Raw genomic sequence first — 12,432 nt, forward strand, 5'->3', positions numbered from 1 at the left:
ATATTGAAACTTAAAATTATCATGATTCATGATCTCTAGTGTGCTTAGGCAGACAACATAGCCAAGGGTAGCACTTGCTACATGTAAAAACTAGTAAATGCTGTTATAAACCAACTTAGAACACAACAAAAATGTTCGATATACACCACACAAGTCAATTTAGAACAATATCACATGCCAGCTTCTAAACCAGTTCTTGATCCCGTCAAGGTCTCAAGTTGCATCCTCATCCACTTGGGCAGTGTCTTCCTGCGCTTACCGAAATCACAAGCGCATGCATAAGAAAGAAAGAACCACGCCTGTGGGCTACTAATCAACTTCCGTGCACAGGAGGACCTCGCGATGTGTACGCACCTGTTGGCTGCGACGCGTGTGGTGGACGCCAGCGCCTAGCACCGCTCCCCTCCTGCCACCGCAATGCCACCCTACTGGCCCACCTCGTGCGCCTCCAGTTGCCTCGCCATCTCGAGCACCTGCCCCAGCGGGAGAGAGATAGAGGAGAGGAGGAAGGAATAAGATAGAGAGAGGGAGGGGATTGATGAGAGCTGCACTTGTGCCTGTGCTCCCGTGAAGAAATAAGGTGGAGAGAGAGGTGGACTCGAGCCGAAGAGCCAAAACTTGAATTCACAAATATTTTGGATCCGATTCTTATCAGTGGCGGATGCAGATGGAACAACCACTGAAATAGGAATATCAGTGTCGGTTCGTGGCTAGAACCGGCACTGATAGTCCGTTTTATTGACAATTTTTAGTAGCTCACTCAGCGTTCGCGCGAGAGATTAAGAACCAGCATTGATACACTTTCTGTCGTGGTTACTGCTCAATCGACACTGATAGAGCACTACTTTTGACCCGTTCTGTAGTAGTGTCTTTACGTCAGCCGCCTAATTTTTCTAAGTCCTCACCCTCCTGGTCCTCACCTCCCCCCCCTCCTCCTCCCCGCCGATGGCCGCTCTTCTGTTGAAGGACAACCGGTGCGCCACCGCGGACGCCGTGATGGTTATCTCCTACAGGACAGAGAAGGCGTTGTGCGCCAACATCGTCGCAGCCTCGTGCTGGTCGAGGTGGTGCGCGGTGGGTGAGACAATCAGAGGTTCAAGCTGCTGGACCTTCTTCGGTGAGGGTGCTACTGGTGCACGCTCGGCGTGGATCTGGGTAGATCTGGTGAGGACATGGTAAATTCGGCGAGGGTGTGGGCGGATCTTGTGTGGGCATCAACCTCCTCCTCTCCCATGTGTCAGCGACGCCTTGGTCTTCACCTTCTCCCACCTCCTCCTCCCTGTCATATGGCCAAGCTCGAGTGGAGGATCTCCATAGTGGATCCAATGCGGTCTTCGTCCTCAAGGTGGCTCCGGCCATGACGACCGGGTCCGTGGAGGAGCTCCACTGCGAGGAGCTTCACAATGGATCCAATGCAATGTGGTCTTCGTCCTCAAGGTGGCTCTGGCGGTGATGACCTCAATCCGTGGCGAGGAGCTTTACGACGAGTACAAGGTGGCTTCCAGTGATTTTTGTGAATGTTTGTGATTACCAATGTATGTAGGTGAGAATGCTTGTGATGTGATTGTTTGTGAGCTTCCAGTGATTGTGATTGTTTGTGATTGTAAGTTAGTTCTGTGAATTTGTGATTATTTGTAAGCAATACGGCGAGGTCCGGTGGCGGCGAGCACAGCGAGGTCCGATGGTGGCACGGTGGATGGATTTATTATTTTTTTTGAAAAATGCTTCACTACCGATCCAAAAACATTAGCAGTGTTGACATCCCAAGTTTCACTGGCTGTTACATACTATTGGCTGAAAAATTGGTATTGTAGCTGGTTTGCCAGCTAACAGTGATGGGCTATTATGTAGTAGTGTAGCGTGGCTAGGATCGCTATAATATTTTATCAAGATAATATTTGATAAAAATTAATGCTTTTTATTATTTATTTTATTTGGAATATTTATTTAGATATTTTTCTTCTCAGACCGTATGGAAATAGAACTGCTAATTTTCTATACTTTTTAATTCTAAATTTAGGTACTTATTAATCATATTTGATATTGCCTCTTTGTTTCCAAATTTAGCTATTTATTAATCATATTTGTCTCTTTGGTTTTCAAATTTAGCTATTTATTAATCGTATTTGATATGAGCTAACTGATTTAATCTAGATCGTTAGATGTTCATAATAATGAGTAGCTTAGATCATTTTCTTTTTTAATTAACATGGTAATTTCAATTCGTGACATTGAGACTGAATATAGTAGCTCTTTATTTTTCCTCAAATAATGATATAATAGATATAACTGGTAGCTCTCGTATCGGTTGGTTTAGAAAAAAATGATCAGTCAACGCCCTGAATTTCACCTTTATCTTTGTAGCTAATGGCTATTCTACTTACGTCATTCCTCGAGCGTTGGGCATATCTCATAATGGATTTTCAATTAAAAAATATATATTATTACATGCATGTCCATATGGATATACTAAAGGGTCTGTATATTTGTCGTGTCCTTAGGCCTCTAAAATGTAAGGAAGGACCCGGGAGTCGGTTCCTCGCTCGTGTCAGCATTAGTAGTGGCAAACAAAAGGGCCTTCGAAACCAGTAATAGCTAAGCTGCCAAGCCAAAATATGGTCATCCGATCGATCAGATTTGCAAATAAAAAACATTGTGCAGAAGGAAGGGAGAAAGAAGACAAGAGATGCACTAGTGCAAACAGGATCAGACAGTGATGTATGACCGATTCAAGTAGATGCATGCACGTACACGTACGCAGCATCGATTTGTCAACAAGATACATGAGATGCATCCAACAGTGAAGAACGAGGAATTGAACACTCGAGGGGTGCATCCATGCAATTCGTTCATTCAGCATCAACCGATCCAACGATGGCCATTCAAGGCATGCAAATGATTGATTCTCATTCAATTCAGTCGAGCACGACAAAGCCGCTGCAGTTTTGTTATTTCTAGCTCTTCTTTCTCGTCAGAAAACTAAGAGCGGGTTTCTGTATTCAAGGAGGTGACATCCATGCGTACGTGCTCATCCTACGTGGAATAATTTAGAATTAATCTCTAGCTATACAAGCTACTAATCAACAGGGAAAATTTGATGTAATCAACAGGACCGACGATGGGGCACTACTACAGAAATAATTTAGTTGACACCGTATAGACGTCTATTCAAAGCCGTCAATGCAAATGATATCACAGACAGTTCCAAACTAAAATCATCTAAAAAAGGTACTTTTCACGAAGTAGGACATTTTAGTATAAACGTTTCTCATTTAAGAACCGTCTGTACTAATAATACAGTACATACAGTTTCAACTTTGACACTATCTCGCTTTGCACTGGAGCATCCCGCTTTACCAAACGTATATGTGATGACCGCTTTACCAAACTCCGACAATCAAAACCCTAGCCGTCTCATCCTCTCATTTCTCCTCTGTTTTCTCTCTCATTCTCTTCCTACCCCGCCGCCACCTCCCCTCCCCACCATGTTGTTGTATCCCCATATGTGCCGGCTTGGAGCTTCGAGCTCCTGCTCACTGGGCGAGTGGATTTGGCCACCTTCATCCTCACCCAACACCCATCACCGCCTCTGTACAGTGTGATCCGACTCTAAAGGTACTATGAGTTCGAAATCTTGATCAATCCGTAGCGAATTCGATGTTGTTGGTCCGGGTTCTTGCTAATCGTTTCATTTCATTTCGATTCAATTCGGTTGGATCTGTGTGGTAGGTTTCGAGTTGAAGTTGAGGGCAAGGTCCAGCAGCAGTGACTCCAGGTACCATTCGATCTGGCTACTTCGTTGCTCCATTCTCGTTGTGTTTTTGTGGTGGTTTCGATTGGGTTTCGATGAGGTTTTGTTGTTGTTGTTGTTGGTGGTGGTGGTGGTGAAGTCTCTCGGTGAGTGTGAAGAACCGTCCAAATAGTATTCTAATTAATTATCAAGATGATCATTTTCTTAGACACGATCATGATGATTAACCAAAATATCATCCTGGTAGTTCCGGCGCGTGTTTTGTATCTAAGATCGGAACACATGCCTTTCCAATATATAGTATCACAACAAAGCTTAAGAAAGAGCAAACAATTAAATTATATTAGAAGTTCCTAAGTATTCAAATATTTACAATAATTTACATCAAAAGGAAGCTAAAAGGATAAAGAATAGAATACCTCCTAACCAAGTTGGAAACTACGCAGCGGAAGATTAACACATAACAACACCAAAAGTTAGGTGAAGCCATATGCTCTTAGGCTCCACCCAAAAGCCCCGCCACATGAGTAGTTTGCACTACTCATTTCCGTCACCTACATCGGCAGACATGAAGTAGCCAAACATGAGCTCCTCCTCAGCGGTAGAACCTAAAAGAGCAGCGTGAGTACGAAGTTAATTCATATTAGGTACCTATAATAACCCGACTCTAAAAACTATACATCGAGTCATTAACAAGGAGTAAGCCACAAGGTTAAGTAAATTCATATGCGTAAGCAACCTAGACACCTAGGTGTGAGCATCTACACTTAACCAAAAGTATCTTCCTACCCTATAACCAACAACTTGAACATAAATGTATCTAGAATCATCTCATGTAATCAATAGTCACAAACAACTATTTTCAACATACCCTTCCATATCATCCATCCCCAAACTCCGGAAACTCTACGACTGATGCAAATGGATAAAAGCATGCTCATGACTGAGAGCGTAGTGATTCAAATTATTTTTACGCCCTACAGGGGTACTTATTAACCTACATGACTTGAGGATCATTTGGCTCACGTGTCCACACAGGTCCATGTAAGGAGTACTAGTGCCAACCTTTCCAAATAAACCCCAATAGTTTGATCATGCGTTGATAGGTGCGAGGGTCATCCAAAACTACTCCTGGAGCAAACTGGATACCCCTACAAGCCTATTATACCCGCGACACCATCGACTCGCACGCTAAAAGGCCACATCTACACATATATTTGGCTTATCGTTCTCATATGCAACATGTAGTAAGTACAAAAAATGCTAAAGCCAACTGCACCGACGAACTGTGCTTAAATGATACAAGCGGTCTATGGCATATAAGTTCCTCTCTCGAACCATCCACATCTTGCCTCACCCTCACCTCTCATACAAATCATATCATTGTCATTGTGTTTGTAAATAATAAGTAAGCCCTAAGCTCACGAATAATAGTTGCACCATAACTCGACTTCTACTAGAGACGTATGCATTGCTAAGTATTTCGAATAACTCTTAAGTTAGATATCAATAATGTTATCAAAGCTACAAGAATATGGATAATCAACAACTCAAAGTAGATATAATGTAATTCAATATAGGTTCTACCCATATAAACCCAACATCGACTCGCTAACCATGCAATAATACATAACCAACAACCTGTCAATTTAGACTCCATTCAATTCAACAAAGATGCAATATATTTATTTGCTTGCCTTGCTGCTCTGGCGGTTGCCTAATACTCTCGGTGCAACACTCATAGAACTCCGGTAGATTGGCGGTGTCTTCACTCGCTTGGATCGCCTTCTCAACGATCTCTAAACGAATCAAGAATGCATTGTATAAACAATCAAATGATGAAAAGGTGTGCATATGATGCATGTTTGAATATTAATAGAGCGTCGCCTTTTGAACATATTTGTAAAAGATCACCAAATGATTAGGGTTCCAAAGTTTGAAACCTTGGGCAAGGTAATCTAAGTACATACAACCTTAAAGGGCTCGCAGTCAGACAGATATGGAGGTGGCGGTGTGACCATTGGCCTGCAGAAGGTTTTAGTGCCTGACGGCCAGACCGACGGTATGTCAGCGGTCAGACTGCCATCTGGTGGTCATACCGACTCTAGTGGCGGTCATACCGTGATGGCGTGATACCCTGTTGGCGCCACTTTGCGAGGCTGGCGGCGAAGACTCCAGTGAAACCTTTGACCATGAAGGGTACCAAAATACTCTATAGGACTAGTGGAGTGCTTCTAAAGTGATTTAGACAATATTCACCGAGTTAAACTCAACATACCCCATGGATAATCCTTAGGCTAAGGTTAAGCTTGGGTCTAAATAGAATGAGGATCGATTAGAGCTCGGGAATGATAAAAAATGGTAGGAGATGTCTCACCTTAGTGTAGGGAAGCTTTCTAGCTGATCAATCCATTCCGAAGAAGCTTTGATTTGGAGAAGAGGGGAGGAGCTCGAGGAAACCTCTGGGAAGCTCGAGGGAGTCCCCTTCGTCGATCTCCGGTCGTCGAAGCCATCGTTGTGATCTCATCTTCTCTCTAGGGCTTGAGTGGGAGAGAGAGAGAGAGAGAGAGAGAGAGAGAGAGAGAGAGAGAGAGAGAGAGAGAGAGTGATCGATCCTTTTAATAGGCGCTTTGTGGACTGGCGGTCCGACCCTTGGAGCGGTTTAGCGCTGAAAGTCTCATTTTTTTTCCTTTTTCTTTTTCTTTTCTAATATCTATGGGGTTTCTCCCAATTAGTTTCTAAGTCATTTTCACTCTCAAATACTCACGTGTATGTGAGAAATATGTGAAGGTTCAAAACATATAACTTTTGGAATGCGTTAAAACTTGAATTGATAATCAATCGCACAAAACATAATGCAATCATGATTAGATATGCCTAACTACGTAATTAACATTTTAGGATGTGACAGTGAGGAAGACCAAGGCCGAGAAGAACCCAAACAAGCCTAAGAGGCCTCCGAGCACCTTCTTTGTCTTCATGTGAGTGTTGGATTCGTGTGTTTTCTTGTGCGGGTTTTTTTGGTATTAGTTGTGAGTTCATTCTGATCGATTTGGTCTTGTTTGTTTTTTGCAGGGAGGGGTTTATGAAGGATTACAAGGAGAAGCACCCCAATGTGAAGCAAGTCTATGTGGTAAGCATCGATTTTATTCGAAATTCTGCGTTGATTTTGCTGTGAAAACTTGCGTTCTGATTCATGTGCTTTTGCGGATCGTAGATTGGCAATGCAGATGGTGACAAGTGGAAGTCAATGTCTGAATTTGTTCATCTTTGGGCTACCTGTGTCGTGCATATATCTTGCAGTTACTTGTTGCTGCATTAGATCTATGAAATTGCTGATGCCTAACGCTAGTCCAATTGTTTGGTTATTGTTAGTTCTCTGATTATGCTCAAATGGATGGTGATGCGTTCATGTTGTGGAGTTCTAGTTGGAATCAGCTTGCTCACTGGTTAGATTTTCAGTTCAAATTGTTTAATGCCCTTGCACCATTGAGTTGAGTAGGGCTCTTTTTATTGTTCAGAACCTTATATCCGTGGTCATTCTTCTGGCACTTGAGCTCTTTCGTGTAATTTTTATTTTTTGGTATTTTCTGTGTTAGTACATATAGTTTTAAATTGTAACGTCTGTACTAGTAATTGATATAGACGGTTCTAAAATATTAGAACTATTTATACAAATGATAATTACATACAATTTCAGTAACGAGTCATCTGTATTTTGTACAGATGGTTCGAAAAGTTATCTAGCCCGAGATTTTTAAATCATATATATAAATAATTTCTCTAAGTAGTGAGACCGCTCAATCAACATGGTGACACACTCCATTTTGTGAACAGTGAAAGAATAATAAATCAAGGGCCCAGCTATAGATAGGCTATGCATGCATGCACGCAGCTTTGTAGTATCATTTCCTCAATATCACGTGTGTTCTTCCAAAAGCACATCCAATCACCTTTGATTTTTTTTTTTCTTTTCGTCAATAGATGCATCAATCGATGGATGCAACCGCCACAAGAAGACGTAGGCATCTACAGGAATTTAGATCCCTTAGATCTTTGCCAATTAATCCACTTCATTAATCTTCTCCTGTTTCTCAAATATATCTACACTTGTCTGCATGTCCATCTCCATTCTCCAAGAATTAATTATTTTTCTTCCCCTTATCTCAATTATTGGCATAAGTTTTTAAAAGAAAATATTATTAACCTTACTATTGCTACCTCAAAATTTCCTACTATATAATAATCCCGTTTGAAACACACGATTCTTTTTTTTTTTTCTAAAATCCTACAAGAATATAATTGAACTTCTTATCGTGAAATTTCTGCGTTCCAAACAGGCGCAAAAACAAGCCAAAGTAGGCAAGTAGTAGCTGGTATATATGTATCAAAGTTGTGAAGAACACTGTACAATTAGGTACACTAAAGGAACCTAGAAAGCCAATAGTCAAACACAGTAACCATGCATGATTCAGTCTAGAAAGAAAACAAGCATATGCAGTACAGAGTTTGTTGACACGGCAATTCAGATCGATCGAGTTGGTTAGTTGTTTGTTGCATGGCATCTGCAACGGCAGGATCGACCAACAGCTACGTACGTACTAGCCCCCTGCAACTGAAAGCAAGGAAAGGGCAAAAAAAAACTTGCTACTGGTGAAAAAGAGTTAGGTTGGAATTACTGGCAAAATTTGCTATATGACATGATTGTTTTAATGTATGCTATCGGACACTACTAAAATGTGTTTATTTGCTAAAACACATCGAGCTAATTAAAATATAATATTTCGCTGATGAGGAGGGAGAACAATTTCAAAATGCCCTCGGTACCCTTCCGCATTACTGGGCTCACGCGTCATCATATCTCTCTCGTTCCTTTTTTCTTTCTTCTTATGTCACCCTTTGATCTCTCCTCTTCATTCCATCATTGCAGCTGGCCAGTCGGTGAGACCACATGGCACCATGGACGAGGTCGCCATCCTAGCCGCCTCCCTTCCTTCTCCCTCACTGGGAACCGAAGGAGTAGGCCACGGTGAGCTCTTCCATCACCTCCCTGAACCCCCTCACCGAATGGAGTTAGTCGTGCGCCGCCTTCTTCTCCAACACCGGTCGCTGAGCTCCCCGTTAATCGACTGCCTTGCTCTGACCATCCGCCGTACAAGCCGATCCTACCACGAGGTTGCTCGCGAGCCAGTGAGCCTCCAACACCCTTCTCTCCCTCCTCCCCTCGCTGTAGCGCATCGCCACCGCCCACCGGAGCTCGACGACCGCCATACGCCATGGCCGTTGTCGGTCATGCTCCCACCGTCACATGTCGCCGCCTACACTCTAGACTCCCCGTCGCGCCCTGGTGTCATCCTCCTGGGCGAGACCCTCCACACCCCGGAGGAGGCACTGGAGGGCGACGGCTTTCGCTGCTACTCGGGAGGGCCGCGAGGGAGGAGTAGGAGGGCGCTGACCAGGTTGTACCAGGCGAGTGCAATGGAGGCTGAGCCAAGCGATAGGTGAACCATGGTACGCGTGCATGAGGAGCAGCATTAGCCAGAGCAGAGCCGCACCTGAGTGTCCCTTGCGTGCGCCATCCTGGCCTCCCCATCGTGACACGCCTCATGCGCCACCGGGTTGGGTCTCTCTCGATCGGCGCCGCACCTCTCACTCGCGCCTCTCCGGTCGGCCACCTCCCCACCCCAACTCCTCTCTACCCCTAATGTGCCCTCACCTCCCTCCCTCTTCCTCCCTTGTGGCCTCCTCTCCCTCCGATCTCTCTCTCCTTTCTCTGTGAGCCGCACGAATAGAAGTTGTCAGCCTTATCTTTTGGCACCCCTCCTCATACTACCATGAGGGCCCACATACCGGCAAAGGAGAAGAAGAAAAACTAACTTGTGGGCCCCACCTTAAGCAAAGGTAAAATAGATTTTTCACATCCTTTCTCTCTCCTCACAAGCAGGAAATTACTATTTTAATGACTAAAATGTGTTCAGATAAATAATCACATTTTAGTAGTGTCCGACATCACACATTAAAAAAATAGTGTCTTGTGACAGAAGCCACACTTTTGCGAGAAAAATGGTACTATATGTGCATAATTCTCATTGATTATTTAGCACCAGAAAAATGGGTACTATCTTGTGACAAAATCGACGAAGATGATTGGATTTGCGAGAAAAATGGGTACTATATGTGCATAATTCTCATTGATTATTAGCACCAGAAAGAGCCCTGGTTTTAGGAGAGAGGTCAGTGTCTAAATTAGTGAAGGAGGTGCCGTGCAGGCGGTTGCTCTCTTTCTACATGTGGGCACAACTCAACTGGCAACTTCTTCCAAGATCGATCATGGTTCAGAGATTGCAATAATACATGCAAGTATAGATGCTTTCCCAAATTTTGTTTTGGCCATCAGGCCATGCATGCACATGAATACATGGTCGATCTTCCATAGTTCTATGTACAGAAATCTCTATACATTTCTGTTCCTGTGTAAGTTACTCGATACGGGTAGATCAAGTATATATTGCTAGCTAGTACGTAGCCAGCATTCATCAGTTGAGTAGTTACAGTTGCACCAAATAACTTTCATCATTTCGTGCTTACAGCATCTCAAGAGGCCTTCTATCCCACCCTACATCTCATCCTCCACCCATTTTCTCCAAAAAAAAAAAAAAACCTTTAACAGAAGCTAGCTACTTTGCAGAGCCATCCCCACGCCATTCTCCTGTAGAGTGACGAGAGAGGCCAACAGGCAGCTTTTGCTTCAAAAAGTTATATCTTCTCTCCTCTTTCATAAATTCAAAAAGTGATTTTTGTAGAGCTCTTAAAATCACAACGATTTTTGTACAAATAGAATAAATAACAAAGAATCCATTTTAACTAGTTCCCACTAAAAATATATTACAAATTTTAAATGAAAATTCTCCTAATTCGACTATTTTTGTACATCGCTTGAATTCTTAGGGCACGAATTTAATTCCCAAAAATTAGGTAAAATTCATCAATATTCATATAAACTAATTTACTAATTTCTAAAATTATTGACAACCCTACGTTGCATAGTGTTTTTTTAAGTTCCTTAACATCTCATCAATTTCACATTAAGTTTTAAATTGTTCGTAATTTGTTGGGAAATTCTTTCTCTTTTAAATAGTTGCTCAAAGTTGATGACTTCTGACCTTGTTCCGTGAAATGATAAGTTCAATGTTATACTCGCTCATAGTATACACGTTTCACATAATGACAACCTTTGAAATGCTGGGTGGGGATTATGCATCTCTTGTACTTCATCATTTTTTATGGGGGATGTTTTGAGTTAATCTCTTTTAGTTAGTTTGGAACTTCAATCAAGAACTAACCTCTGAAATATTGTTAGTTATAGAATACTATTAAAAAATAGGAGAGAATATGTAAGATGAAATATGGATGTGCTATTGGAGTGACGAAGTAATATGGAGGGAGAATCTTTATAGATGTCAATCCATATGAGAATATGGATGATGTATTATAGATGTTCTGTTGAAGTTGCTCTTACGACCACATATGCTTAACTTTGCAAAAACAGAAGTCCTTTACGCTGAAGACCATGATCACAGTTAGTTTTTATACACACACATACAACGAGTCTATTTTGCGTCTTGGCGCAAAACAGACCTGCGTCGTGCCACTGCGACTGACCAAGCTAGCCTTTTCCCACGCGTGCCCTAGTTACAATTCTAAAAACTGTTAGTTACAATCCGCTAGACAGACCAGTTGCAACCATATACACATCATCCCACCGACCAGAGCATGCATGCGGGGATTTTTTTGTTGATTCGAATCGTTAAAATGCAATATATCTAGAACCGCATACTGAGACAACCGAGTTACAACATACTGAACAATATAGTTACAACATTGCTGATTGCAATATGGTCGTAATTAGTTATAATCAATACTGGACAGGTAAGTTGTAATCTCGTTATACATATAATTATAACCGCTCTATGACTATAGTAACTGATCTATCTTGTGAATTACAACTATACTATTTTTTGGATTGAAACTGGGAGAGTGTGTAGAGGTGAATAAGTTATGATCACATAAAAAACATAACTACGATTAGAGAAGATACCGAGTTACGATCATATATATTTATAATAACTGATATATCTTATAAATAATAACTATACTGCTTTTAGATTGTAACTAAGAATGGATGCAGATGTGAACTATATTGCACTTAGACACATAATATATATATATACACACACGACGAATCTATTTTACGTCTAGCCGCAACAGTGAACTATGTTGCACCACCTCAATTACGACTAAAAAACTAGTATATGTATGGGTGATATACTAATAACCAAGTGTTCGATCAGGACACGCTCTAAAAGAAGGGAATAAAACTTGATTAGTTTTCCATGCTGCATGTGATGGTGACCAAGACGTGCCAACGCGCGATCGTACCAACCCATGCAGAATTGCAGAGTGCTTCAGGTTGAAGCGTCGCACCGACGCTGCTACTGCCCACTGCTCAGTAGTAGAACTCGCGGCAAGATCCTTGTTCTGGCAACCAATTGGATTCTAAGTAGTTGACAAACTGAATAAATTGAGGTAGAATTAACCGTACAATTAGTCACTGCTCACTAGTAACACTAATCAAATGCAGAAATAGCTAGCGCGACAAGAACATGTCAGAAAAAATGTAT

The sequence above is a fragment of the Phragmites australis genome, chromosome 4 (assembly GCF_958298935.1).
Source record: "Phragmites australis chromosome 4, lpPhrAust1.1, whole genome shotgun sequence".
NCBI lineage: Eukaryota > Viridiplantae > Streptophyta > Magnoliopsida > Poales > Poaceae > Phragmites > Phragmites australis.